Genomic DNA, 6,000 nt, shown 5'->3' with positions numbered 1-6,000 from the left:
CAATGTATGGTGGGCCAACTGTCATTGCTTCTGTGTGCCATGATAGTTCTGAATCGTGCGGTGGAGGTCAGCCTGAGGGCCGGAGCACGTGCCATCACAGTGCCTGTAAGGCTGGGGGCTGGCCCTAAGGCCAGCGCTCCCCACCACACAGCTTCCTGGGCACCAGGGGCCCTCCTCCTGGGTACCTGTGAGGCTGGGGGCCTGCTCGAAGGCCAGCAAGGAGCATCCAAATCTTGACACCGTCACCCAGGACTCACAGGACTCGGAGCCCGTTCATTAAGCCCTCCGTGCCTCTGTCTCTTCATCTGGAAGGTGGGGGTGATAATAGCTCTCTCAAGGGAACATTGCAATTATTAATAGAGATGCATCGCAAGGACAGCAGAGGCTCAGAAATCCTGGCTCCCTCTTGGCACACAGCTTCTGAGCAGTAGAATGCTTGACCATACCACACTGGCATTGCCATAGCCTGGAGGAGCCAGTGGTTAACAGAGATGTCCGAGAAACTGCGGCTCAGCACTTAGAACATCAGAGCTGAGCCAGTGGAGAATTTCTCTTTAGAACAGTGAAGTATAAAAGCCAGAGACTAAGAGGTCAGTGGTTGATTCCCTCCCCTGTTGCTGCTGTTCCTCAGCCCACAGTTTCCTGTGTACTTCCAGAGTTTCTTTAATATAAACAGGATTGCATGGCTGAAAGGTGGCCCACTGTCCCCTCTGTCCTGCACCTGACTTTTGCAAACAAATGTCTTAGAACTCTTTCCATCTCTCCCAATAGAGATCATCTTTGTTCTTTCACACAGCTGCCTTCCAGCATATAGATGCGTTGTAACTTTGTTCTCTACTGATGAACTTTTGGGTTGTTTCCCATCTCCTGCTCCTAACAACAGTGCTGGAATGGTTAGCCAGGTACAGCTGTCATCTCCCACACCAGTTCTGTCTGTAGAACAAATTCCCCACTGAGAAGTTGCTATAGGACAAAATCTTAATCAGACCTCAAAAGAGAATCAACTCCTACAAATACAAAATCCCCAGCTGTAACTCTTTTGCAAGGTGTGCAGATTAGCACAGAAAGAGATAACTGAAAAGTCCCTACAGGAAAAGTCTTTCTTACTTCCTCTCTTTAGATGAACAGAAAACAAACCCAAACACCCATGACAAATGTGTCTCTTTATCCCTCCCTTTAATGTGCTTTGTTCCAGATGTTATAGAAATCATCGAGTTTGATATCCGGTTATAATTTTTATTCACAGTGCCGTCAAAGCCTTTTGAGTAACATGAGGGAGATGGCTGAGTCTTGCAGGAATTAATATATAGAAACCTGAGCTGGGGCTGGCTGGGATCACAAGTGTGGAACTTTTTACAACCACACAACCTCAGCAATCATATACTCCTAAACTGCACCGTGTCAGGGCTCAGCCAGCCTGGATGCCCGCAGCAGTTCTGGGTGGAGACTTGGCACTTCTGCTGTGCAGGACAGCGGAGCCAGAGAGAATAAAGAGCCAGAGAATAAAGAGCAGAAGGCCTGCTCTCCTTTATTCCTGACACTAATCATTCCTTTCTAGAATATTCTGACAGCAAGAATGTGGAGTTTTTTCCAGGTCATCTCCCTCCCAGGTCATAACCTCATAAATTGGGAAGAGCTGCCCTCCCGGGACCACTCCAAGACCAAGCCCTGTAGGGTGAGCATGAGGCCAGCCAGGGCACCCCAAAAGAGAGGGCCCAGACCCTCTGTCCATGGGGGGCTTGAAAACTGGAGGAGAAACTGTGAAGCAGGTAGAGGTAAGAAAGAAAAAAAAAAAACACCCAAGCCTTATGGTCTGGATAATTTCTTATCAAACTGAAAAATCAGAACCATAACAAAAAAATTAGGAGGAGGTAGCCGAGGTGGATGTCACAGTGGTGCTGGGGACAGGGCCACCTGGTGCAGGCTCGGGGAGATGGTGCAGGGCTGGGAAAGGTAGCTAAAGAAGCTCCAGGATGCTAGGAAGCCAACATACAGCTGCGCTTTTCCTGCTGCTTAAATCATTCTATATTTCCCTGCAAATTTAGTTCGTTGGCCAGCACTCAGAAGGGACATATGGCCAATAAAAGGTTCGGAGAAGTTTTCCATCTGCTGCCCAACCTCACCGTGGTTTCGACGCTCACGGCTTGGTGCCAGCGCGGGCTGCACTCCAGAAGCCTCTCATGGGAGCAGCACCCACTGTGACACGGGGCGCACTCCCCGCTGGCACATGCCACCAACCTGGCAGTTTATCGGGGTGTCCAGCAAAAAGCTGGTAAGAAAAAACAGCACTCTGGGTGCTCATTAAAACCCACGCCACCACAGAAGAACTGGCAAGTGGCAGTGGCCCGGTGGTGGACGCCGTATCTGCTGGCATTAAAATGCAAAGAGCAGAGGTTCATTTTCCTGGCAGCGGATCATCACTGGTCTCACCCACCTTAAAACCAGAATTGCCTGCGATTGGGTAAATTGCATTCAGTTTCCACGCATCCTCCAGCCTGTGTGCTCCTTGTACACTGTCCTCTGCCACCCCTGTCTGGGACACAGTCTCACTTTTCTAGCTGCATTGTCACAGGCAAGGGTGTGTGCCACAAAACTCGGAAGGAAAAGTAGCTGCGTCCTTCCAACCATCCTGATCCATTTCAAATCGCTGTTCTCTGGGGGATGAAAGTGACTTCTTTGTTCAAGTGAAAGAACAAAAAGTGTCCCCTAAGGTGACCTCACTGTAACCGAAGGGAGCAAGCGGGAGGCCCGGAGACCACACAGCCCTGTCTCCGCGTGCGATCGCAGGACGCTGTCTCTCTCTTTCCTGCCTGCCCCGGTCAGAAATACATCACAGGGCAGAGTGAGACTGGAGGCTAGAAGCAAAGACAGCCAGGCTCCGGCTCTGAATCTGCCCTAAAGAGAACTCGGAAGGACAGAGGGCGGCACACGGGAGGGAAGGGACTTGAAACACTACGCAGGAATTGATGTAAAAAATAAGAAGTCTCAAGACCGAGAAGCGGTGGCACAAACGATAAGGGTGAATCACTTGCGCAGAAATGGGACCTCTGTCCTGACGGACGGCGAGGATGTAGGAAGACGGATTCCTCCCGGACTCGCCAAGTCACCCAAGGAGCTAGCGAAGGAGCAAGCGAGGAGGCCGCGCGCTTGGGGCTTGGCAGGGACCCGCGGGTGCTTCCGCAACGCGCTGACTGGGCAGAAACTGCGTCCTGCAGGAGCCGGCTCCTCCGGAGACTGTAATTTCTTTTAACCCATGTGTATTTGAGGGAAAATTTAATCTCAGTGCCTCTGACTCATTTACACTTAACTCACCAAAAAGTTGTTTTCTCTGTGCTATTCACGGGGCCAGTAAGTTCGAGTTTAATTTAGTAAAAGCCTCCAGGCCTGGAAGAAAAACTTTAAACCAAAGGCCCAGCGTTGAGGCTGGGCTCCTGCGCTGATTGCAGCGGCCTGAGGTCGCTTCTTTGGAAAACACTGTGGAGGAAGTGGGCTCCGGGTTTCAACCTCTCCCCAGCTCCTACGCTGCCCACACCCAGGTCCAGGTGTGCACACCCACCACTTGCACACTCGCCTGAGGAGCTGCATCCAGGCAGGCGTCGGGGACCACACAGCTGCCTAGCTCTGCAACCACACTGACACGCAAATGCACAGCAACTGTGCCGTCCCCGAGCCGTCTCTGGGGGCACTTTGCCTTAGGTTCAAATCCCATCTCTGCCCTTTCCTAGCTGCAGTGACTCAGTCTTTCTGCACTTTTGTTTTCTCTTTTGCAAAATGTGGATGCTGATAATGGTACCCATTTCACAAATGGGAATTAGTGAATTCACCAGAGAAGGGAATATAGCTACTCAGACTGAACGAACCAGACCCCTCATCCAGGTATATGAGGTGCATGTTGACACCCAAGTGCTCCACGCTGCTTCTCCCAGCCTCCTCAACCGCCGCCTGCGTTCTCCCGCACTACCTCCCTGAGCGGCTTTGCCCGCAGAGCCCTGTCTGCAGGCCGAGCGAGCACCTCCCACCTCCGCAAGGGCCTCCCTGTGCCCGGGGTCAGGGTCTCCAGGAAGAGGAAGGGAAGACCTGGAGATGACCCTGGGGACATTAGTAAGGGTGTCAGAGGTGGATGGGGATGAGAAGAAAGCCAGTACCAGTGCTGGCGAGCAGTCCTGGCCGTGCACACCTGGGACCGGATCCCACCAAAGCCTTCAGAGACCACACAGCCCATGTCACAAAGATGGCAGTGTTTGTCCACCAGGTTAACTCCCCAGGAGGGGGACCAAAGAGCTACTGTGTGCACGGAGTCAGGGTACAGGCGGAGCACAAAGCACCTGCTTCAAAGCCTAGGGACTTTGAAAGACACTGATTGGGGCTGTGCATGCAGCCAGGAATCACAGGGGATGAAGAACACTTCAGGGTCTGACAGGGGCAGGAGAGGAAAGCAAACAACCACCTTATTCTCTTGTCCTGGTGAACTGTCCGGAGACTCTGCTCACACAGCTTCCTGGGAAACAGTCTCAGGAGATCAAGCAATAGGTGGAACATGGTGGAGGCCACCTTATCTGCCTCTCTTCCTGCCTCACACCCTCGTCCTTCACCCCACTCCCGAGAATTTAGCTGTACCAATATGACCCCTGGCCTCAGGCTCTGCCTGCTAGGGAACCCAGGCTAGTACCCGGGGAGGGGGGGGGGTGTTGTTCTAGTATTGCTAGCACCAATAAAGGGATCAAATGCTGCCAACTCCAAACCTCCATCACTGTGCTGACTTCAGAGGAGCTATGTTCACTGTCAAGTCCTGCTAGCATATGTGGAGAAGACCAGACCGGACTTTACAGGAGACAGGATGAAATCCTAGAACTGGAGTACTAGGGAGGGAAACGCAGGTCTTAGGAGGATCCACAATGTCAGGCTCCAGTCTCCCCCAAATCGGAGGAAGGAAAACTCACAGAGGACATGAGCATCTGCATTTCAGCCCTCCTGGACGCAGCAAGAGGCAGCTTCTGATTCTGTCTGCAACAACCCCACACCATCTTTGCTCCTACCCAGAGGGAAACGAGGATCGAATGACAGACAATGGGCCCAAACAGAAATGTAATAAAGTGGACACTGCAGTTAATCAATGTTTTAAGACTCATTTCAGTTTGAACATATTTTGAAGGCAACCTTCAGTGTCTTCTTTGATGTGAGGCCATGCCCAGCAAAGAGTACAGCAGTCAGGTGTCATACTGTCCTCTTCCTGCCCTCCTGCCATTCACATCCCCAGCATAAAATCACACTCCAGCCCCAGGCGGGCTCCCATGCTGCTTTGATACCAGGAAACGCTGTGCAAAATGAATAATGTATCACTTTGTGTCTAGGAGAATGCTTGTCACTCTTCCACTTACCAAAGTGCCAATGAATAGTGAATGAGGATTGTCACTTCCGTTGCTCACCAGGAGCGGGCAGGGTCAGCAATGACCCATGTGATGTGATTTCCCAGAGATCTTCCTACCCAGAATTCACACACAGAAAGGACCTGAAAGGTGTAGAAGAGCAAATCGGCACCCATGGAGCATCTGTGCACCAATTTCTGTGCTTGAGAGGCTCCCTGGGTTAACTCAGAGAGAACAGGTAACAAAGGTGTGAGGCTTTGTGGCTCCCGTGGCCACTATCACAGTCAATCTACTCTGCCCTACTGGCGTGAAAGCAGATACACAAACAGGCATGACCGTGTTGCCACAACACTTTACTAAGACAGATTTTGGCTATCAGGCCGTGGTTGCTGACCCTAGGATTAGCATCTGTCACTTTCAAGAGTACTACTGCTGGGTAATAAGCTTTATCTGCCCAGTGGATTTTCTCTTCGAGAGCAATCACTCTCAGGAGAATTCACTCAGGAAATCCCTAACATTGGGCATGGTTTAATTTATCATCCACTCTTCCAAAGATGAGAAATGGAGAAGAAAGACAGCCAGCACCTCAGAGTAAATGTGAATGCAGAAGAAGGGCTCAAGGTAGCAAATGTGA

The sequence above is a fragment of the Chinchilla lanigera genome, unplaced genomic scaffold, assembly GCF_000276665.1.
Source record: "Chinchilla lanigera isolate Chin_1 unplaced genomic scaffold, ChiLan1.0 scaffold00008, whole genome shotgun sequence".
NCBI classification, from domain to species: domain Eukaryota; kingdom Metazoa; phylum Chordata; class Mammalia; order Rodentia; family Chinchillidae; genus Chinchilla; species Chinchilla lanigera.
The sequence above is the reverse complement of the archived record's forward strand: the minus strand, read 5'-3'. Positions refer to the sequence as shown.